At 38.1% G+C, this 25,268-nt stretch overlaps 1 long non-coding RNA gene across 6 annotated transcripts in view; it reads right to left on the reverse strand.

Annotated features, from left to right (window-relative positions):
- Window positions 1-25,268, reverse strand: part of LOC118160278 — a 117,994-nt gene that overhangs the window by 75,411 nt on the left and 17,315 nt on the right. For 3 of the 6 annotated variants that reach the window (XR_004747398.1, XR_004747400.1, XR_004747395.1), the window contains exons 1-2: window positions 21,120-21,491; window positions 2,138-2,248 (exon numbers count right to left, since the gene is read on the reverse strand). This is a non-coding gene — a long non-coding RNA (uncharacterized LOC118160278). Of the gene's footprint in view, window positions 1-2,137; window positions 2,249-15,356; window positions 15,463-21,119; window positions 21,492-25,268 lie in introns of those variants that run through there. The other 3 variants (XR_004747397.1, XR_004747396.1, XR_004747399.1) reach the window with 2 other exon arrangements.

Consider the following 25,268-nt stretch of genomic DNA (forward strand, 5'->3'; position numbering starts at 1 on the left):
TAAAAATATTTGTGAATCAAAGAACACTGAAAATGGTATACAGTCAAAAGTCATTTTGATTCCTCTTTTGTGTGTGTGTGTGTGTGTCATGGTACCATTTTCCAATATAGTACAATATGAAAAGCACAATTTCAAGCAATATGAATAGTATAGTACAATATGAAAAGCACAATTTCAAGCAATAGCTCTCTGCTATTTTAATCTTAATAACCTGGTTTCTAATCAGTGTTTTATTTCTTCAAGAGTGAAAGAATAATTCCCCCCCCCCTCCTTTTTTTCACACTCTGGAGACATTCCAGTATAAAAATCTAACATTTGTAGTCCAGTACTGATATACTTAATACTGATATACTTAAGTGGCTGTATACTTAATACTGATATACTTAAGTGGCTGGCTAGTGAACCTGTGATCCTATGCAAGAAAACAAAGCAAGAAAAACAGGTAATCATTAAACTAGCAACAGTCACTTACATAAATCATTGTAGAGTAACTGAAAAGAATTTAATGAGAAGAGATATTTGACAAGCTTTGATGTTAAGCCTGGAATGTATTACCTGTCCAAAACTTGGGAAAGACACCAGGAAGTAATTCTCATTTAAGTTTAAGCAAACAAGTCACTCTTTCTTAATGTCTCAAAATACGTAATCTATTTGAAGCAGCTAATTTGGTATCTCTAATGTTTCTTAGTTACTTTAGAACAACTGGACTAAGTAATGTTTAATGTTAAAACAGGTAACACACCATCGTAGCCCAACACACATTTTTATGTTCCCTTAACTCACAGAGAAAACTGGAAGTCAGAAGTACATAATTATTTGTCCAGCCAAAGAAAATGAATTTCTTCTAAAAATGTTTGTTTTTATGAAAATAATGTGGTACCTTTCCTAAAACCTGGATTGTTTACATTAGTTTTTTGTTTTGTTTTGTTGTTTGTTTTTATCTGTAAGATAAGTTTGTTTTTCATCTATAAGAAGTTAAAGGCCACTGATAGCTCCAAAGAAATTCCAGTGAGAATTAAGGTCTCATCCTTTAAGGTGCCAGCTGTGTGCACAGAGTGCACAGCTCCCTTAACTCTGAGTGATCTCAGTCACTGTGGAAAGCTCATGCCCTGGACTCTTCTGGTCCAGTCTTCAGGTTCAGAATAGCAACAATCAAATTATTTCACATCATCAAATTATTTCTCTGGCATTAAAATACATTAATGAGATATTTCTCTCCATGTGCCAGTGGACAGCATTCTCCACAGCGAAGCAGTTGTCATTCTCAGCAGTAGGCTAAAACAAACATAGCTTTTCTCTGCAAATCTCAGAGTGCTCCCGCAGCAGTGTACTCTGACATAGTACAGTGGGCATGTCTTTTTATGTCTTTTTTTTTTTTTCCTTTTTTTGTGCATCGTTATTTGACTAAAAGAGTAGTGGACTTCAGTTGTAGCTATGAGGCATGCACTTTTCACTGACAATAAAATTACAAATAAAAGCTTCATCTTGCACCTGAGTGCTGTTCTAATAGCTTAGAAACCAAAACTCAAGAAAAATATTAGAATTGTTATATGTGTGTGTGTGTGTGTGTGTGTGTGTGTGTGTGTACATCATCAAACAGGAAACCTGACATTTTTTCAGAACTTGACTGATTTCTGTCAATCACTGTCTCATGGTTTATCAGAACTGGATAATGTATACTAAACATTAGTGTTCTCTCTCCTGTAATTACTACCTGAAACTGGGCCTTCATGAAAAAAGTCATCAGAGAGGCTGAGGGAGATAAAGCAAGGTGCTGCACAGTGGAGAGACCAGGCAAACTGGTCCCTTGCTGGTTAGCATGAACATTTATTTATTCTTGCCCTAAGTCTTTAAAGAACATCAACAAGGAGCAGAAAAATAACCTTTACATTATGTTTTTCATAATTGTTTTGGAACGTACAGCCAGGAGAGAAGTGGAGACGGCTTTAAAATTTCAGAATCTTCAACTGTGTGCATCAGCAGAGCACAGGCTCTACAGAGGCTAAGCGCTGACATTTATTTCACACAATGGTGCATGTCTTGAGGGTAATTGCCACCAGAATATAACCCCCACTCTAAGTGTCAAACATTAATGTAAAATCAATAGGGAGTCGCATTCCCTGTGCTTCTCACGCACCTGCGTCACACCCGGAGGTCTGCGGCTCTCAGTGTGGGGCTCCCCGGGGGTATTGGTGCAGGCTGGCCACAGGGAGGATCTCTGGCAACTTCGCGGCTCTGTCAGCAAATCCTGAGGAAGAGAAAGTATAAAAGTTGTTTTCCACACTGTGGGTGACATCCTAGTTTGAAATGACACCATTGGAGCTGCTTTGTGACAAGCCCGGTGTTAAGATGACAGAAATAAACCCACAAGAACAGCCATCCTGCCAAATACACTTAGACTCAACTCAAAGCTTTCACTTGATAGTCCACTGATTATTTTTCTTTTTCCAGAGAGAACACAGTTTCCTCTCAAGCTCATTATTAATTAAGATTTTCTTCATATTATAGCCAAATTACTTCTTTAATGAGCTCCACATTTCAGAATGCAAATAGTTTACCTTATCATGAGACACCGCAGAAAACTTCAGCGTTAATCAAATGTCACAATTATTGGGGGGAGGGGGGTGGGGGGAGTAGGGAATCCAAGCATGAAACGAACCACTGTTGTTCTCTGAAAACAATCTGCAGCAGATCTCTTTGCCTTGTGTCCATTCTCCTGAAGCACTGCTTGGGCAGCAGTTTCTCAGCTCAGCATTGCAAAATTGCCATTCTCAGAGGTGCTCTGTTTTTCCAAATGATGTGCATTCCTGTTAGCACCTTCCAAAATGTGACATATCTCCCATAAACATTTTGAGTATAAAAGGGTGCAGTTCTAATACGTTTCTTCTAGATCAGGCAGTTGTGTACAGACCTATTGTAATGTATCTAGTCAGAAAAATACTAGAGCATATTATCTTCAATTGAAATTACCATAGCTAAGGCCACTGAAACCATGGGTTTCTGATGTGCCAAATCATCAATCCTAAATATATTGATTGTAGTGTTCAGAAATACATTTGAGTTCCTGTCTAGATCTTGTTCCTGGATATTTTGATTTATGGAGTGGGGCTCAATTATCTTTCTCTTTTTCCTCCACCCGAGGCCTCCAAAACCCAAAGCCAACAATTTACAGAGCAAACAAACAAACAAAAACCCTCATAACTGCAGTTCCTCATGTTCATTGATTGCAGAAGATACCATGTTCAGTTATCACTGCCAGGATATTAAACATAGTTCAGTCAGCTAAAATCAGTGAGGGCACTTTTCAGGGAAGTTACTCCTGCATGCCTCCTAACTGAAGATGTTGAGGCACACACAACCCCAATATTATATTAAACCAAATCTGTGGCAACTTCAACTGCTTCCTCAAGCTATCCCCTCCACTATCCTGCTAAAGCTTGAGGCTGAGAAAACACATTTTCCCAAGCTAACATTATTCTCTATTAATAATAATAATAATAAAAGAGTCAGAAGAGGGATTGCTCTGGAGAGATGACAGCATGCTACATCTTTAAGCACATACTGGCAGCAGATCCCAAATAGAGACAGCTATATGAAATACACAAACTTGCAGGTGCCTACATCATTTGCTTTCTACGTTTGTAAAACTACAGCTTTTGCCACAAAGGACCTCACAGACTGGGACTGAGAAAACCCAAGAGAAGTTTTGAACCTACTGAATTTGTAGTGTTGGGTTTTAGCAAGTGCATTAATCAATGCTTGCAATGTTTCTGAAACAAGATTGCAACTTTTCAGGGATTTGAGAGGGGTTTAAGAATCCCTGCACAGACAAGTCATTTCACCAGCCACTGAAATGCAACTTTGTTACATGGCTAACACAAGAAGGTAGGTGTAAGTTTTGTGCCTAAGACTAACCCGAGTTTGGCCAAAAGTAAGTCATCATCACAACAAAGAAACAGCCAAAAATCAAAAAACAAACAAACAAACAAACATAAAAGCAGCGATGTGTTTTTGTAGCAGAAAGAATCCTGGATTGTCATGTGTTTATGAGAATGACCTCCACAGAAAAACACCAACAGAGTTCATGCTATATGCTGTACAATGGTGGCTTAATAAAGAACCAATTATCATTTATTGGAATCAAACCTATAGTTGCAGACAATTTAAGTATTTCAAAAATCAATGTTTAGAGAATACAGTTCTGCCTCAAAAGGTTAACTGGTGAATGTAGGGCACCTTGGTGAAATGCAAGTTTCCCCACTATGCATTTAAAAATCACGGTCAGATAATGGAATATCTCAAGTTAAAAGTACTATACAGTGAAAACAGGGAATATATATACAACATTCAGACAGGCTAAAACAATCAGGACATCTTTATATTAACCTATAGCTTCAAAATGCTAACCCAAATCTCCCCACCTAATCCCCACGGGACCATGAGTGGAGGTCTTAGCCCCTACCTTCCCATAATCACAAGGCATGGAATTCCTCTGCAGTGTATTATTGCAAATGTGATTTCTCTATGTAATGGTACTTACACTGTGCAAAAGAGAGCTACCAAGAGAAACAATTCTGCTAGTGTTAACTGGCTCCTGCATTAAATATTTCTGGCATACATGAACAACAAATTATTCCTACAGCAGTATATAACAGTAATACAAACTGCAGGAAATAATTTCTCTAGTTCTCGTGGGATATGCATTAAAAGGTTCAACAAAAGATATTATGTCAGACTGTACATTTATTCGTAAATTATTGATGAGCTATTTCTATTGTCATTTGTGCTTGGAATACTAGAAACTAAAGCAAATACTAAACACAGTGTGCCTGGAAAAACATATGTTCATAGGCTCCAGGATTCCCCATGGTCTCAAAGGGATTCTCATAACCTCACAGGTATCTTCAAGCTCTAGAATTTGCATTCTGCTTCCCAGCTCAGCTTGCAGATGTTTAAAAATACATGCAACAAGACAGCTCGCTTTTGGCTACACATCTAAGAGGTTCAAACATCTGAATTATTCTGTCTGAGGTCAACTACAATATGTGTGCCAAATTAGGTTGAAACCCAGCTGGGAAGAGCTGTGAAATACTAAGATCTTTGGTGCTTAGGAACTTCTGCCTGTTTCTGACCAATGCACATCCTTTCAGATCTTCTTCCAGGGAGAGGACATATTTTCAGGAACCAAATCTGTAATCTGACCAATCATATAAGTTTACAACTTATGAATCTGTAGACTTCAGTCACTTGAATTTTGCCATACAGATATAAAATGCTGATTTTGATAGCAAAATGTCATAACTGTGTTCATTGGCTGCTGGAATTTTAGAAGACAAAGGATACAAATCATGTGCACTCGTGTGCCAAGAAGATTTGGAAAATAAAAAAAATAAATAATAATACTAATAATAAAAAAGATAACGCAGGTTTCCTAGGCTTTTTAATATAAGCAGAAAATATTTTCCAGTAGTTTCAGATCAAGTCATATATCCTGCTAAAGCAGGATACACCCATGGTAATTCCACAAAAAATATATTATTTTGTATAGATATAACTTCAATGATATATGTATTTCAGCATAATTTAGCTAGTTCACTAGAGAACTAATGCTCATCCAACAATTTATGAAAAATTTTTTGCACGACTCTAAATTGTGAACTAGTAATTTAAGGAACTCTCATGACTGATACTCTAAGATAATTTCACATACCTTTTTAAGTGACAGATGATATTTCAAATAATAACTATCTGCTGAAACATTTCAATACAATTAAGGTAGAGCTAAACAGAACAAGTGGTTCTGCTCTTCAGGGATTCATGTGCAAGTCAAGTCCCAACCCCCAGTCTAAAAGCAATCTTTGCTTTCTCTTTTCCTGGAATAACTAGCACCAATTTTAAAACTACTCTTGGGAAAGGACAACTTAAAAGAGAAATATCCATAAATGAAAATGCTAATGACATTAGCATTTTTTTCTCCTTACTAAATACATTAGATCTCAAAACCCAAATATTTTAGGAATTTCAAACCTCTAAAGAAAAGCCAAATACCTATTTGTCTTCAGCACTGTTAATCTCTCTCCCACACACCTCCCCACCCCCACCCCTAACTCCTCAGTCTTATCTTACTTCTTCTTCCAGGAAAGGAGAATAGAAGAATCTGAAAACAGTGGAGAATGGACTAAGGTGCACTTGCAAATATTCATTTCAATCCTGAAGACCTAAAACTCACTAGCTGCAGGCCACATTTTTTTTTTTCCAGAAATAATCAGTATACTACCATAAGCCTGAAATGTTAGCCTCAAATGTGCTATTATGGACTGATTCCTAAAAGTATCTGAAATTGTCTCCTATCAAGAAGCTGAAGAAAAAGAATCTGTGTAAGAAGTAGTGAATTCTGGTATTTGTTTCTTCCCTAATTTTCTGACATCAAAATCTACACAGATAATTCAACCAAAGTATCTATACCAATATGGAAACCATCATCCTTATCAAGGACAGAAAGAGAGTCAGAGTCTATTAAATCTAGGTTTCTTGACAAAATATTGCATAAAAAATTCCATGCTGAAGCTGGTTAGAATATAATTTTAAAGGACACAAACCATCACTAAAGTAGTACAGAACACCACAGCATATTGTTTCTAAACATATGAAGTGGAAGTTGGATCTGTTCTGGAAGGTGAGTGTGTAATGATAAATACATGATTCAATTTCTATCCAAGACCTGCAAAGCTTGTCAAAGAGTAGAAGACTCTATAAGACCTGACCTCCCTGATCACTACAGAGTCTTACTGAACATCTCTGCATTACCTCCTTACACAAGCCAGAGCAGAGTGAAAACCACTCGAAAATCTATTTTGGGGGCATCCTTTAAAAAAAATATATATATATATCCACTGAAGTGAGTATCTCCTATATCTGCAGAAAGAAATCCAAGGCCCCTAACTTGCAACAGTCGTAGTAGTACCCTGAATGTTGTCCTCGACCATGGCATAGAGCAAGCAGTTTGGGAAGAATATAAAAACAGGACGTATTCTTCCTACTTTCTGTCAAATTGATGATTTAAAGAGAAATGAATAAGTAGACAACATCTGGACAGTTGCATTTTATAGATCCATGATCCCTCCTAATTCCATTTTTAACTCATTTAAACCTTCATCCTCCTTAACATCCTCTAGCACTGAGTTCTGAAACTCAGGCTCATGTTGCCAGGAAGGGTTTCAAAACCTGCTTTTATTGGGCAGCCAGAAGAAACATTAAGTAGCTATTCCCTGGTCCCCTTCTCCTCACATGTCCTGATGGAAGGAGAGCCAACTCTGAACTAACTGTGCCATAAGAGACACACCTTTCTCTCTCTCTCTCTCTCTCTCTCCTCTCTCTCTAAATTCAGTATTTAAATGTTTTCTCCACTTCTGCTGCTGTGCACACAACAGTAATTTCCCATAAAGAGAAACTCTCTCTCCTCTCCCAGAGCACTCCTGCCAGGAGATTCACAGCTGCTCCAGCACTCAACTCTGATGTACCATTTTAGTCCATGAGGCTTTCAGTGTCCCTCTTCCTGAGCTGACAGTTACATATAGTTATGGCTGTATCTAAATTAGACTTAATATTTGTGCTCATTAAAACAATCATTTGGGAAAGCTTTCTGACCTTCTAACTGATTTTTATTTTAATGTAAGTGTAACCTGCCAAAAACTTCCATGTAGTTCCAAGAAAGCTGGAGGCTCAGCGTCTTAGTCAGAAGTAGCTCAAAAACAAAACAAAACAAAACAAAACAAACAAACAAAAAAACGAACAAACCAAAAACCTCCTCAGACATTAAGTATATTTATTCTGAGCCCTACCAAAATGAATAAAATAAAAATGAAACTGAAAAATTGGAACTGTTGAGGGAGGATAAAGTTTCAAAATAAGAAACAACTTCTTTAAATCAAAGAGAGATGATGCTAACCAAGCATTCATTGCCTGAACCAATGACCAAGGGAACACAATCATCTGCCATCAGACTCAGTAAACCACTTAGTGTGATGCAGGAAGATATGATGGTTTTAATAAGATGACATTAAGAAGGGAAAAAATAAGATTGAACATTGGAAAACACCATCAGAGAGATTTGTTAAATTAAGAAACAGTCCTCTTCATCATGGCAACAAGTTCAGTTTCTGAGAACATTTAACACTAAACAAACAAACAAACAAACAAAAGATAAAGATATAATTTCACACAGGGAAGAAACAAACAAACAAAATAAAACAGACCTTCTGTCGGGTTGTTCTCCACCTCCAGCATCAGTGATTCTTTAATAAAAGCTGTGTAAATCTGACCTCAGCCTGAAACAACCTCTACAGAGCTGCAAATGCTGATGGATGGATATCATATACTCATGGGTAGAAGGCCCCTGCAGAACAGGGATAATTTGAGGGTTGAATGGGATTAGCTCAAGGTACTTAAAGCCCCCCCCCCCCCTTTTCTCTCCCTCCATGGCACCATCTCACATGACAGCAACATTCCAGAAGAACAATGAAATTGGTGAAGCAATAGAAGGAACCTCATAAGCATAGACTTCAAAAAGAAAAATAAAAAAAATAAAAATAAAAATAAAAAAGGAAAAAAACCTGCATGGAAACAGAACCGAGGCTTCGAACGAACGATTTCCTAACTCTTCCTTCCAAAAGAAGCATTCAGAGAAAATGCTAATATTTGCTCCACCCACCCTGAAATCAGCCTGCAATAGCACTATCATAAGTTAGCACTGTTCCATTTCTACAGACGTGTTAGGACCTATCTCACTACTATTTAAGCAAATTATATCAAAACTGTTAATTTTTTTTCTTAGTGTGACTCATGCCAGCTGGACTAGTCTAAATATTATTAAACATCATTAAATAGACATCATAGTCAACCTTAACTTGTGCCAGCAAGGCTAGTTAAGAAGAAAAAAAAATAATATTCCAATAAATCCTGCTCACATGCTGTGGTGACTAGTGTTACAATAAGAAAACCAAGACTTCAAGAAATTCTAAGGTTTTTTCAATAAATTTATTGGTACATTTACCAATCCTTCTGGAAGTATTTCCACTGCTGTCACTTGACAGAAGATTTAAAAGACAATCCAGGAAAGACTACAATTTGCTATAAAAATTAAGAAGTGCATAAGTGTCTTGATCACATTTGAGGGAGATCTTTCATGCTTACAGGACTAAATCTTGTGTCTTACAATACTAAATCTTGAGAATGGGGCCTACTTTCTGAACTGCCAGCAGGATAACCATACTTTTATCCTGGCATCTCTAGGAGATACTTGAAACAAATCATTGGGAGCACAGTGCTAAGAAAGGCATTTATTATGAACATAGTGATTATTTTACAACATCAAAACCTACTGAAAAGTGCTTTTTCATATTATGGTATCTACACCATCACAGTACTCAATATTTTTATGAATATTCTGAACTCATACCTGCATATATGTACAAACACAGCAAGCTATAGAAATTGATGTGTGTTTTTTTATGAACTAATGATGTTTATAGTCTTAGGAGCTTTTCAACAGCGACAAACACAGTATTTCAAAAATTGCATGTCAAGTCTACCATGCCTCTGGGAGGACAAATCAGCATGTGTTACATCTGTAAGTCTGCAAGCGCAACTGTTAAGTGTATTATAATCAACAGGAGGAATGCAGAGTACCTCAAAGGGAAAAATAAAAGTCATAGTAGATAGTAACTACTTTCTTATTTTCTGGAAAAAATACTAAGATGCTGAAAATTGCTCATACTTAAATTGCTATTAATTAAAATAAGCCGTAGCTACTTTCTCTCCTCCCTACTACCTTTTTATCCTCCTCCCTCTGCACTCCACAAAGAACCAGAAAATACTTGTGTAATGGAAACTTAAAATTCACTGAGTTTTGCATTTAGAGGTAAATTAAAGTTCCTTGGGTTAACATTACAGTGAATAGATTGGAGCTTCAGTTTTGGTAACTTTTTTTCTAAAGGTAATTGAATTTTCTGTATGAAAGTTTAGAAAAAATGTTTACTAAATGGAGAGATGAAATAGTTTAACTGCTGCACTTTTAAACATGGCTTTTTCCAGCAAACTCTTTTTTCTCTACTTAAGTGGCCACTTTGTCCTCTGCCCCCACTTATGCATAGAACCAGTTGTTATTTATTTATTTATTTTTGAAAGTGCTCGTCTGTGGCACAAAGTGCAGGAGTGTTTTTCCTTTCCACAGAACTGAATTTTATCTACATCCCTTGACAGACCTCCCAGTTTCCCCAAACTGCTGATTTCTGATCTTTCCCGCTGTTTCCTCTCTTGAGTGCATTCTCAGCACCAATGTCTATATCACACAGCCATGCAGTTGCAGCCATGCCTTTTGGAAGAAAGACTGGCCCTGGGGAGTAAATCGGACTTCCTGGGGAGCAAATCCTGTGCACATGCAACAGGACAGAGAAAGCAGCATCCCACTACCTCCATTCAAGAATTCCCAGGATCCCCAAGGCATTAGCCACAGGGACAGAACAGGACAGGACAGTATTGCTGAGCCTCAGGAGAGTTACACAGATGCACAAGGACATAATCTAGCTGATTTCCTCATTCTGGCTCACCACTTGCAGGGATGGGAACTGCCATGTAACACTGAACTGTGGAGCTCCCGTCTCTCTTGGGCATTGCTATTTCTTTTATTTAAAATTCTCAGGTTTTAAAAAATTGATTAAGAAGCTGAGTCACAATCTGATCTAGTTCCTGTATTAAAAAGGTTAACACAAGCAGCCAAGAGTCACATTAACATAACAACAGCAAAATCAATCCAGCATGAGACTGAAGGCACTAAATCCAACCTTAACCCCAACTATGACCTGTGTTATCAGTCTTCAATTTTATCTAAGAAATTCCCACTTCCTAAATCATTTGAGGAAAAAAAAAATAAATCTAAGCAATTTAAATAGAGCATAGGACTAATAAATAATTCCTCTTTTCACCAATACACAATAATCCGCTTCTAAGATCCTTCTTGGTAAAAAACTTCACAAAATATTTCTTAAAGCGTTGTGTGTCTACTAATCAGAACCCTGGGTAGGGACAATGCTGGGAAGAATGAAGAGGAGTGAGACAGATTAAAAGGAATCCTGTTTGCAATATGGGTAAAATATACAAAACAGTATTTTGCATGCAGTAAGATACACACACATTCTGACAGAGTAAGCATCTACAGTAACTTTACAAAGTGCCTTTGTGCTATCCTCAAAGTCATTGCATTCAAAAGGATGAAAACAGGAGTGGAAGAACACCTTTAAAATGCCTTTCATGTTTTCTTCCAGTCCAAAATTACAATTACCACACACTTTATAAGCCTGCAGCCAGCTTTAGTAAACTGCTACTTACAGCTCTTGCATGACAGCCAACAGATGAAAGCGACGAGTGAGAGCTCTCATTCATTGCTGCTAGCAACCCACTGCCTTTCTGATCCCTTTCTTCAGAAACAAAGATTAGGTGGGGGGAAATAAGGTAAAGGGTTATTTTTAAAAGTCCGTATTTTTAAATCACCATCCAGGAGCTGGCTGAGTTGAGCTCTTATTAGTTGCCTCTCATCTCCCACTTCTGTTTCCATAGAAACCATCACAGCATCATTGCCTGCTTCACTATTCCAAAGTCTTCAGATTCAGTTGGTTCCAAACCTGGCTGGGCACACAGGTGGAAGATAACGGCAGCAGTGCTTAAGTGCTAAGGTCTGCGTGGCTGACCTTCCACCATACGGAGACCATATATATAAAAGAGAGAAGTCACTTCTACCATATTGTATGGACTGGGACGTAGGCTGGTCCAAATCCCAGCTGGTTCTGCAGAAGCTCTTCCCCTTTTCTCCATCACTCCCACATGAATGCATAGGTCGAGTGGGATGAAGGACATGCCTCAGTCCTCAAATTAAAACCCACAAAAGTTGGAAAATCAGTTAAATGTGGGGACATCGATGTACATAATCTGCACAGCAAAAAGGCTGTTGGTACTAAGTAGCAGATTTCTCCATTTGGCCCCTTTTTCCCTGCTTCTAGAAAAGTATGGTGGATAGTCTCAGGAAGTAACTCTGGGGACAGGGGGAGGTGTTAAGAAAAAAATCTGAATATTCAAAGGTACACAGGTACCATGGAAAAATACACTTCGAAAACATTTTGTCCATCGTATTTGTCTACTTAAGTGAGTTCATCTAGGAAGAACAAATCTCCTTCCAATGCCATTCACTCATTTTATCAAGAGAAGACACTTACTATTCATTATTTTTATTTAAATGGTCTGAAAATGAATAATTGGGCGTTTTTTGTTTTTTGTTTTTTGTTTTTTTTTACCTTCTGCACCACCTTTATCCATGTCAGAATATACCCAAAAAGTGACATTTTGAGATGACAGTTTGAGTCACCAGGTGACCAAAACTGACTAGTCAAATGCAAAATAAAGTATTACTCACTACAGACTGCCCAAGGGGATTACAAAAAAACCCAGGATGGTGAGTTCCTCTTAACAAAAGGAGCAGAGATGTTCAGTGAGACAGTCACTCAGTATGGCTTCCCCTGTCAACCACAATTAATTTCATTTCAGTTCAAGCAAATTGTTCTTAAAATAAAGTTCATCTTCTCTCAGGCACACCCTGATAGGGAGAAGTTGGTTATGGATACAAATAAATAAATAAATAAATAAAACAATAAAGGCTGCTACCAACTTGCTAACAACAAGGAAGCCCACGGAAACACTCACTCAATAGTGAGTAAGTAGCAGCAAAATCTAACCTGTGGAAATCCAAAGAAAAGAGGAATTATCCTTACATGTCTGGGAACTACTGCAATAATACCTGAACATGATTCCTCCTCTTTGTACCTACTAGGCCCTGCAGACAGTTTCTGTTCAAGACATGTTTCCAAAGCATGCCAGATCACCTGACAATCTAGAAGAAACAGAATTGATATATATATATATATTTTCCAATGTATGAATGCCTCAAGCTCTATATGAAACTTGTACGTATAAAATATCAAACCATACATTCCAGAACAGTTTGTGAGCTTGGTGAGTGTGAGTAGGTCTAGGCATTGCATAATAAACATGATTAACATGTAAGTGGATACAAATGTACACCCACAATACATAAATTATAGATGTTCCATATCTATAGTTTTTAATGGAATGCTAGAACAAACTGACAATCAAAATGTGTACCATGCTGCAAGAATGAATTACACATAACAGGCTTTTGTTATATCTAGAGTTGTGAAGAATGTGAAGAAACTGGATGTTGTGTAGTTTTGTAAATTTTGATCCCAATTTTCCTTAGATTCCCCAGTCCAGGTTTCTTACCATTACCCTGACCATAGAGTAAGGCTCATTTTGGCTGAAACAACTGGCATGCTCTTAATTATACCCAGTACAAGACAGATGGAGCTAGTGGAGGGTCCTCAGAAAAGGGCCATGAAGATGATTAAGGGCCTGATGCACTTCTCATATGAGAAAATGATGTAACAGTTTATCCTGGAGAATAGAAAGCTCAGAAGATCTCATCAATATCAATGCATATAAGTACCTGAAAGGAAGGGTATGAAAAAGAGGGAACCAGGCTCTTTACAGTGGTGTCCAGTGGCAGGATAAAAGGCAATGGGCATAAACTGAAACACAGGAGGTTTTTGCTTTTGTTTTACATACAGTTAGGGTGCCCCAAGCACTGGATTAATTTGCTCAGAGAGGTTGTGTAGGCATGTTTCTTGGAGATACTCAAAAGCCACCATGGCCCTGAGCAACCTGTTCTGGGCAGCCCTCCTTGAGCAAGGGGCATTGAACAAGATGACCTCCAGAGGTCCCTTCCAACCTCAGCTATTCTCGGATTCTGTAAAGGTTTTATAGATATAAAAAACATGTAAAAAATATCTAAGTGAATTTCATGGATATGGAAGGTGACGAACTGAAAGAAAAAATGTCATCTTTGTTTAGTAACAGTTTTGAATCGATAGGCTGAGTGCAGATAGCGGTGATCTCAAGTTACTTCTCAGGAAGACTCTTATTTTCAACAATATCAGTATACACATATTTATGTTGGCAAAATTTTGTGTCCAAGGCACTTAACAGTTCCTTCTTCCAGAGAGCAATTTTCTAAAACTGTGTTTTTCAGCCTAGCAGTAAATAATTTATTTTCCAATAAAACATTTCAAAGGTATAATTTATGATGCAATAATACCCAGTATCATGGATTTTTATTTTTTTAATGTCTATTACTATCTCACTGAATGGTAAGTGTAAATTTGGGTTCTCATCATATGAGAACAAATTCCATTTGTATCAGTGTTCCTGGTATAGGATAGGGCAGCTACTGTCTGTGACAATGCAACAACCCTACTAAGATTTGCTGAGCTAAGCATTGGCTTCTTTGATGGAGAATCTTACAGCGCCCCAACCATACTCACCCTGTGTCAATCTGCCATATTTCCTTAGTTATGGAAAGACAGGTTAGTGCAGTAGTTAAAATGCAAACTGAAGGCTAGTTCAGTTTCCAACAAGGAGTTCAGGTTCCAAATCTACAGTTTCCAGCTGATGGCCAAGTCAAGGCCTTGGGAGCCTCAGCTCTCTGCTCTCAGATGCAAGGGCCCTGGCAGAGTAACGGGAATTTAGATTTTAAGATGATCAAATTAAGCAGTAATGAAAATAAGATTGCTATACAAGTTATTGGTACAGATCACATTGCTGCTTAGGTAGCATGGCTTATGCAGCAAAATTTAAAAATGTAATGCCAGAAGCTGAGAATAACACTGCAAAAATGAATCAAGTCCATGCCATCAGCAATGAATACACTGCCACCATTTTCTCATGCCGCAGGCGCAGAGGAAGATGACAGCTGCTATTGAAGATAAAGATGATTTTGTGGAAGTGCTTGAGGAATTACCAGCTAGACATGAAAGTGCAAACTTCTCTTGCCTCTCTAAAGGAGAGGGCTGGCACCCATGTAATCAATAACAGCAGACTGAATAAAAGCAAAAGGAGCTAAAGGAAATACCTTAATGATCTAGCGAAAAGCCCACAGAGGTAAGAGACACCTCTGGAAGACATAACCTACCTATTTTAGTAGTGTGCTTGCAATTTACTCACAGAACAGCACAGAGAGCATCAAGAACTGAATCTGGAATCAAGGGGTCTTAGTGCTCATTCAGATTCAAGGGGTATAACACGTTTGTCTAGGAGACAGATCTAGGGACTAATCTAAGTGTTTCAGCAAGAAATCACGTTACCAGACTCAAGCCAGAAAGACTGTATCCGATCCCTTTCAAGATGCAAGCACGGGGAGTGGGGGGGGAGGAAAGAAAAAAGAAAAGAAAAAGCACCCTAATCACAGGAGTACTTGACACTGGAAACCACTGAGGCAGGCAGCTTTTCCCCCAGGAGGCACAGAAGCGAGGCGGGCAGCGCAGCGAGCCAGACCCACATTTCCACGAACGCCAGCCCAGCTCATGCTGATGCCTTGTGTCTGCACCTGCCGAAGGGGCCGACCGGCCCTCCCCAAATTTGTGCTTTGACACAGCTGCCTCTCTCACACTGACACTGGGGTTGAGCAGCCATGCAGCCAGCTGGATCAGGCAATTGATCGGCCTGAAAGCTAACCCTACCAGGGAAAGAAAAGACAGATTAGTTTTCAGTTGGTCAGAGAGCTTCAGAAGTCATTTCTGCAACAAAGAGGAGGGAGAACCAGCACTTTCAGCGGTACTGCTGGCCCGGCTCAGCTGAGCTGCTTCAAAAACTCTCACTCCTCCAGGCACCCAGCCACCAGGCAGCCGAGCAAGCAGCCCAGCGCCAGGTGATCCCAGCAGCCATCTGCATGCACACCCTTCAGAAAGGCACTGAGCTTAGCTGAGGGCAGCTCAGCCTGCAATTCAAGTGCAGTCAAATTATCCAGCAGCCGCCCCAAGAGGTCTCCAGCAGAAAAGATCGCGACAGCTTCGTCCTTGGGTATTGCAGTGAGACCTACGCGTCACTCAGTGTTTGGGGCTTGCAAACATTTGACATCATTGGTCAATAGCATCATCAGGATGATTGAAGATGATGAAATTGATGCACAGAGACAAAGAATGCTGCTCTCACTCAGCCGGGCTCTGGCAGAATCTATTGATTTAATGCAAACAAAACAATACGGGTAACAATATTCAAAACAACCTTGAGAGTTTATTCTGATTGCCACATTAATTCAACAAAATGAATATTATACAAAGCTGTAATTTTCACAAAATGTACACTGACCACACACTTTACACATATATATAAATACAGATACTTATCTTGAAGATTATGATAGAGGGTGCAAAGTTAAATAACAAGAGAGGTACCAAAATTAAGGCTGATCATGAATTCAGAAACAGATCTTATGATAATGGGTTTAGTTACAAACTTTTTTTTTTTCTTGCGGGGGGGGGGTCGGGAGGGGGGGATATCTTATTAGGTGTAAAGGAAGACTGTTACTGAGTAATGGATTATTTCATCCAAATGACTCTGTTTTCAGGCATCTTCTGCCTGTGAAGTGATCTACAGACTAAATCAAAGACAAGAAAGGTGTCCAGTGGGGAGGAGGGATGGCATGTTGTTGATACCAGGGCCAAGAACCATCAGTTTTTCAAACAATTCAAGCTTTTGCCATTCAACATCCAACTTAAAAGTCCTCTTCTGCAGGTGAAATAAAAAACACCCAAGTCACCCAGACCATGTTTCCAGCTTCCATGAGACTTTAGTCAATGAGACGTCTCAAGAGAGACAGGGATATGAACACCAATGGACAGTCAGACACTGAGGTATGGAAAATTCCATAAGGAAATTAAGAATAAATTATTAGCCTTATACCAGTTATGTAAAAGCAGATTCATATCTGACCCAAACAGTGACAGTGACAGAGAAAAATATAGGGTCTTTACTAGGGAGAGAGTACTGTCCCTAGCCTATGCTTGTGGGTGACTCAGTTGTCCCAGGAAAAGAAAATAGGAGCAAACAACTTGCTCCCCATGAGTCACTGATGTCTCTCTGGCCACTTGTGGCCAGGGGCAACAGCAGGCTGGGTAAACCAGACCTCACCTGGGAACTCACTCAGTTGGTTTCCCAATGCACACTCTCTGCCAAAGCTGCCAGAAAATACAAAGGTGGGAAATAAATAAATAAATAAATAAAATCCTTAGTTTATAATTCCTCTGTACTGTTTGAACTACATATGACCTACTGTAACCACCTATGGTGTAAAAACAAACAAAAATTATTAAAAACTATATATCTTCTGCAAGAAATTAATTCATACACAGTTTTGGCTTCATCCAAAATTCAAACAGGGGGGACTGGTGTTGCATGTCAAGGTTTTTTACTCCAGGAACATGCATATATCTCATGAAAAACATCAAGGAGAGAAAAATAACAACAACAACAACAAAAATACAGTTTATGAGTATGCATCAATTTATGGTTATATTATGATTTATTCTTCTGTATTCTATTCTTCCAAAATATAAGAAATATTACTTAATATTGTTAGAGGAGGCCACACTTAATATATCATACCTTTATTTCAAAAGCTGGACTATGATAGCTGATAAGGTAGCTGTTGACAAGAAAGAATAATTATTAACTTTATTAGGAAGGGATAAGTGAGTAGAAGAAGCCTGGAATTGTTTCCACTTTCCTGCAACAATTTGCAATTTGATGCATCTTTCTTACATAATGTTTCACAAATGGAAAATCTACTACAAAAAATTAAATTGTAATACCAGTAAAGGAAACTTGTTTCATAATCTGAAGGACATCCCAAAAAAAATGCAGTGATGAGTTTTTCTCTCATTTTTGTACTCCAGTGAGGTGGTGGTGATGGTGGTCATGGACAAAATAAGTAATGCCAGATCAGTATTTTTAAGTGTTTTTCTAAGACATTTCTATTTCAAAAAACTTTTAAAAAACATCCAGTAGTCTTTAGGTCTTTTTGTCTGGTAACAACTACTTCAAAGTGAGAAGTACTGGTTTAACAGTTTTTTATTATACAAAACAATCAGTATATGAACATCAGACGATTCTAAAGAACATATTCAAGAGGAACATCCAGGTTAGTTTTGTCACCTGTATCCTAAAACCTTTTTAGTAATAGCTACTAATAACTGCTACTCCTTGAGGACCTGAAGCAACAGCACTATTGTGAACATACACCAAGGAAATGCCTCTGCAAACTCACTTATCAATCTCAAACTGAAAGGCATCTCAGTAGTCCTAAATTCCATTTGCAAATTCAATTTCTTGGAGAATTTATTCCAGTAGCAATTATTATCTACAGATAAATCTGTCACCACTGTAGATTCAAATTTTCAAAATCACCTCAGGAAGACTAAAAAATGGCACAGTGGGCTCAGTTAAAATCCTAATACTCACTCTAGCCTATTATTGAAAATAAGCTATGAAAAAAATAGGTTTCAGAAATACTACTTCTACTTCAACTACACTAATTTAAATGTGAGCACAATTGAATTATTTCTGCTCCGCATCTGCTTAGCTGTACTTAACAGTATATTACAGCATTCTATTCTTCATATTTTTAAGGAGCAAAGAGTTTTTTGTTTTTTTTTTTACTCATTTTATTTTTCAAGGCAATACATTTATAACACTGTCAAGTACTAAGACAAACGATATGACTTTCCCTTCTACAGAGTAGTGATAGCCAATTTAGTAGAAACCATATTAACATACATCTTAATGTAACCTTATTTATTTATTAATACTCCACCTAAAAAGATTTTGCTTCAGTTACCGACCATTCATTATCACAACTGTTTGGTGTATGTACACCTTGAATGGTTATGAGAAATTTTGATGCAACAAAATTATTACTGCTCAGAGTATCAAAAAAGCACTCTACATTCTTAATGACCTGTTAGCTTATACAGAAAGAAATTCTAATGTATGTGAAAGACTAAGTGCCATTAAGAACCACACAAATAGCACATATCTGATAGTAGCAAATACCTGATACTACTTGAATACAAGGAACTTGTCTAAGAAACTGGGAATTTCCTACAGCCCAGCCACAGTTTATTTGACTGCAAATACTTTTACAGTTAGTAATAACGATGCAGCAGACATGCATGAGAAATCGTATTCCTGACTTTTTAATATCTGTACAGAATAAATAAATTCCTAATTGATCAATTATATATTCAAGCGGGGAAACAGAACGCTGGCCTTTCATTGTCAATTGACATCCAGTCTCATCACCAGAGAGCACAAATGAAATGCTAATGGAAGAGAAGATGAATGCCAATTTCCTTCACTTTGCTCCAAGTTTCAGAGGCTCTCTACAATAAAAGATAGCTGTTTGTGGAGACTGGCTTGTTCCATACCATTAACTCAGAACAAAACATATTTTTAGTGGGACAGCAGTGTTTACTTGTAAGAACTGATGAATTGTACACCGCCATTTATCACTTGTAGACAAAGACATTCAGGCACAATTTTGGACATAAATCAAGGTACATGCTCCTAAATAAAAAAGGGATTGCTTAAGTCCCTAAAACTGCATAGATTGAGGTCAGATTGGCCATAGCAACCAAGAATGGTACTTAGGCCTCCAGTAAGACTTAGCAACCAATAAATGAGCTCAGATCTCTTTTCATCTCCACTGGTGTGAAAGCCAAAATTAAAAAGATTAGATCACACTGCACCCACCACAATAGACTTCACAGTGAAAAAGTCATTTCTAGCCTTTGATTCACATCAAATAAATAACATTCATCCCTTCCATAATGAACAACTTTCAAAGTAAATTGAATCTCCATAGTGCTGCTTTCCCTTGCTGCACCATATTTACATAACAATATATCACAGGAAGCTTAGAGTGGGTCTTACAAATGGAAGACCGAGTGCAAGGCAGCTTTAGCGCTGATTACAGTATATTCAGCTTTAAAATGCTTCCCTTTTAAACATAATGCAATATAGATTATAATAAACATAAACAATGTTTTAAATCTTGCAGGATGAAACTTTGTCATTATTTCAATATGGAAATCACATAGTAAACAGCTCCCTCCCCCTTTCCTTTCCAGTCCTTCCATTTGAGGATATTCAGCAAATTCTACTTTCCAGGAGCGCCGATGATACTATCTGTCTAGCGTTTCCAGGAAAAGGCATGGTACATTATTTCATTTTGGCTGCCTCTTTTCACACTATTGCTATTCACTTTTACATATATTTTAAAGTACTCCAACAACACGTTTGGACATAGCAAACACATAGGTAATCTACTATGCCCTTCTCAGACAAAGCAGCAGGTATTATTGTTCTTCCTCTCCCTAGAGCGGTAGTTACTTGTAAAGAGGTAAAAGCTGAGCACAGCTGCAGGAATCTAACACGGGTTTGACATGAGATCAGAAAACATATTGCAAATGTTTGCATTGTATTGTCACTGTAAGCCCTGTTTTCCCCTGCACAAAATTGATCATTACTAAAACTGGATCATCATTCCCCTCTTCTTGCAGATTGCATAAAATAACATTTAAAGGAAAGCATTCAGAAGCAACACATTAAAATAAGAATTCTAAACCACAATAAAAATATGCAGAAATAATTTCAGTCCTCTGCAGCAACAACTCATGTAGATCATACTATTTGAACTCAGCAGGGAACCTCATTAATTTTTAAAACTTTCTGACCCCAGTGCAGTTAAGGGTGTAAAAATAATTACAAATTAGGGTTGAGGGAACACTGTTTTAATAGTGCATGTGTACTATCAGCTACACAGCCTTTTACTATGGATGGATATGCATTATTGCTAAGCATAATTTTAACTCAGTCAAAATGCAGCTTCACAGTTAATTTTAAAAATGCAAATGTTAGAAATGTTACATTTTTAAGAACGTAACTATAGTAGCCACCACTTCTATGCAAAAGCCCTGCCTGCTTTCTGCAAACAGTCTTGTAACACAAAGCACTGCAATCACAGTTTTAAAAGCTAGTAACAGCCTGGATACCACAGTAAACAGAAATATTTCTATAACAAGACACGTTTGAAAGCTAACAATTTCTAACTTATTTAGAAGGCTATAAAATACTTGGCTGCGGGTATAAATAGTGTCTCTTACCTAAAACTTGTCAGCAGAAAGATCCTTCTCCATTGTTGTCACCTCCAGTGCCCCCTCTTGCCACCATGGAGATTGGTTCTGCTATGTTTATTGCTCTGTGCCTCAGTTACAGCCGTGACACGAATCTGCTGGCAAAGGGGTGTGTGCGAGTGTGTGCGTGCGTGTGCGAGGAGAGAGCCCACTGACTTCGGGACTGGGAACCTAAACCTCAGGCCAAGCCAAGGCTGGATAAAAATGATCAAAGCTCTGTCCCTCATCAGCAGAGCAGACAAGGTTTTGTTCCCCCCCGCCCCAGAGCAAAGCAGGGCTGTCAGTAGGGATTCCCACTAGCAAGCCTCTAGCAGAGGCAGACTGTCTCCTGATTGCTAGTGCCTGCCCAGCAGCCTGTGCAGAATACAGGTAGCTATTGTTCCTCAGACAGATATGTAGCCAGCCACTCAGACTCTGACAGATCTCAACAAACCAGTGAGCCTGCCTTCATTTTAACTCTTTATTTACTAGTGCTTTACTTTTTACTAAGGTCTCCTTTTGCTCTGGAGAAGGAGGGGCAGGGAAGGCAAAAAATACGTCAGACCATCGGTACATTGTTCTGCTTTTGTTACGGAAAGTGTTTCTGAATTTCATATACATGGGAAGAAAGCCTATGTAAATTCAGAAGCATCGATTTTAATTTTGAAATCTGATCTAGCCTACTGTTGGTCAACACAGCAATAGTATACTTCAGCAGTCAAACAGGATTCCAGCTCTGTAAGGTAAATAACTCCTGCTCTGCCACCTTCTGCATTCTCATAATTCATGAGGAAATAAAGCAGTTTGAATAGACACTGTGCATCTTTGCACAAATATTCTAGTTATAAAAAAAAAAAAAAAAAAAAAAGCGTAATCTAATGCAAGTGCTTCATCATGGGCAGGGTGTTTTTCCACCAGAAGTCAGTTTTCAGCATTGAATGGAAGTGAAGTTAGGGTCTTCAACACCAAACTGCTACAGCAAGGACGTAGCTAGCCAGTTAGTTGCAGTAAGAGGAAGCAGATACTCATGTCAGTCTTGCAGCGGTCTTATTTTGGTAAGCAGTTTTTACTTACACAAAGGATTTTTATTTTGTATGACATGGAGCTTAAGAATGCATTCACAATGACATGATCAATGAAGCTGTTAGATAAGAAAGATATCCTGATATTTATATTCTGTGCTTGACTATTAGCAAACAATTTGTTGTCATATGAAAAACTAAAGATTCTGCATTCTGTTTAAATATTGTATAAGTTCAGCCCAGGTATACACTCCAGTTTTAAACTTACTTTTTTCCCTTCTTCAGTTTAAGCCAGTCTTAACTCTATTTCAAGCAGGTTGCAGTAGGATATACATACTTGCTTTTGAGTGGGTTGGTTGAATTGTTTAAGGCAATTTTAAGGTTTGAAGGTTGCAGATTACAACACTTTCCCCACAACAATAAAATCTGATTTATAAAATATAGTTTTGTGGGTTTGTTTTGTTTTGACTATTCAGACTGCTAGCACAAGTGCAAATGAGTGACACGATGTCAAAAACAATATTTTAACCTGGCAGAACCTATCAATTCAGACAAGCGTTGACACCAATTACATAAATAATCATTTTATCAGCAACTTCATAAAAAACTGCATGCAATTTATTTGAAAAGTCACCATTGGTCATTTTACTGTGTTTCAAAGTAATCTTTTTTTCATGTTTGTGAATTTTCCTCTACACTTTTACAAAAATGCCAAGTGTCCAGTGCCTTTCAGGATTCTTCCAGTGCAGCAAAGAAACAAGCAGACAAGCAAGAAAGCAAATCTGTGTTACACAGGGCAATGCACCCGGTGCGGCAGAATACCCCTAGAATACCAGATGTGTTTAAAAGCAGGATTCAGCATTCACAACCCTACTGCTATTTTATCAGTCAGTATCTGACTTAAGTCAAGGGCAATATCAGTCCTTAAGAACAGAGGTATCTATTGCACTGTACTTTTTTTTTTTCTTTTTTTTCTTTTTTTTTCTCTCAGCAACTTACAGAAGTGCCCAGCAATATGTAGAAAGCAAGCTTTCAATTAAAAATATATTTACAAATTAATAGTGTTCTTCGATAAAATATGATTTTATTACAAATTCTGAAGCATTCTGTACCTATTTCCCTTCTCTTTTGAGCAAACCACTAACAATGCCACTAAAACCTTAAAATGTAACTAAAAATTGCTGGGGAATATCTGCCAGGCAGCCTCTCTGCTGCTAGGTGCTGGTGTAACCACCCAGAGGCTGAAGGAGCTGTGCCAGCTGACAAGCTGGCCACGAAGCTGCAACACCAGTGGGTAGCAGAGAACAACCAGGTCCTTTCTACCCTACCCAGGGCTGCAAAATACCCAGGGGCCACCAATACCACCCTGTGAAAAGAGCAGTCTTAAGCACAGGCGTTGATGACGTGAGAAGTTTCTGAGCATGGTCATATCTGATGCCAGTCTTTGGCTAGGCCTTGCTCAGTATATGCTGGTCATATCTGTTGCCCAGTCTTTGGCTAGGCCTTGTTCCTGGGGTATTTCACACTGAATGGAGTCTCCCACACATCTTCCAGCGCTCTTGTGATTGACTCCTGGCTGGGTAGTTACACAAATGAACATGCTGTTCAAAAACAACACAATATTAAAAAGCAGAAGGTTGTGGGAGAATGAAAAGGAAAACTTTCCACAGTGAGATAATGACAGAAATGGGCACCTCACGGGAGGATGGAGAAATCTGCGCTTACTGTGAACACATGACTTCCTCCCCTGAAACCCTTTGCTGTTTTTACTGGAACAATCTCCAGGCTGCATTTGTGAGGAAAACAGCTTTCTTTGGGTTTTCAGAAAATACTGGAGAAAAAATACTTTCCAAAAGACCTAGTACACCTCTGATGGTTGCCTTTGGGCAGGAAGATGGCCCTTCCAGACAAGTCTACCAGAAGTAACTGATAGCAACCACCTTGCTATAAAGTACAAATTGTGTGATTTCTGTAAAGGACAACATTTGTTTATACTGATTAGCACTTAAAAAAATAAATAAATAATATTTTTCTTTTAACAACAAAAACAAGCACAGACTGCTGCTTAAGAAGCAGGCATTGTGTGCACAATGTTGATATTTCATCTCATGTAAAATAGAATATTTTAACAGTTTGAAATGATTTCCCAGAAGGAGAGCATAAAGAAAACCATGTCTGCCCTGCATAATAACCTTCTGCCTGAGAATGTTGCTTGTGACCACACGGCTATGGTGATTTCTTTCAGCTAACCCACACAGTCATACTTGCATGAACAAAGCCACTTGCCAGCACCACATATCCATCTTCCTTTAGAGATTCCATTTTAATGATTCTTTAGTAAATAGCTTTGTATTAAGAGATTATTCATACCAGATATAAAAAAGCCCAGTGTTTCAGTAGCTGTTATAGAGGTGAAATAAACATCACGTATCCCAGCACGTAACCTCAATTAACCTTTTGCCTCAGTTTGTAGGCAAATTATCTATAAAAAGTGAGCTCTCCCTCTGATCAAAAATCAGGTTTAATACTTCATGTGGTCTGTGGCTAGTTCTCTATACAAAAGAATATAACACAAGGAGATCTTTATGAGCTGCAATTTAAATTTAACTGACTTTGTCAGTTCTTTTACTTAACATAAAAGGTACTGTAAAACATATGAGAAAGCACTGATATTTAAAAAAAAGGCTTAAAATAGACTTTATTTATCACAGAAAATACTTTAAAAGATAAGATGGGAAATATCAAGATGTAGAAATATTTAGACTGGAGCAAGTACCAAGTTTGCTTAGGATGTAGGCAAGTGCAGCACATCGTTTAGAAAAGAACTCATGGTTAACATATGCTCAACTATATTTGTACACTGTGATATAACAAAACCAGGTATTACAGTTGATAAAGTGTTCTTAGGCTTCCCAAAATTTTACATATATATAACTAATGAAATAGCTTCTCTTTAAAATGCAGCGCTGAAGAGCACAACTTTTTTCCCCTCCACTCTTTCTCAGAAATATAATTACGGTATTGCATTCTCTGCTAGATGCTTTGTGAAAGCAAATGTCAGGGATTAGGACTCAGCAAGATAATTACGAACATTCTACATAATAACATAGGAAACCAG

This window comes from Oxyura jamaicensis, chromosome 1 (assembly GCF_011077185.1).
Source record: "Oxyura jamaicensis isolate SHBP4307 breed ruddy duck chromosome 1, BPBGC_Ojam_1.0, whole genome shotgun sequence".
Classification (NCBI taxonomy): domain Eukaryota; kingdom Metazoa; phylum Chordata; class Aves; order Anseriformes; family Anatidae; genus Oxyura; species Oxyura jamaicensis.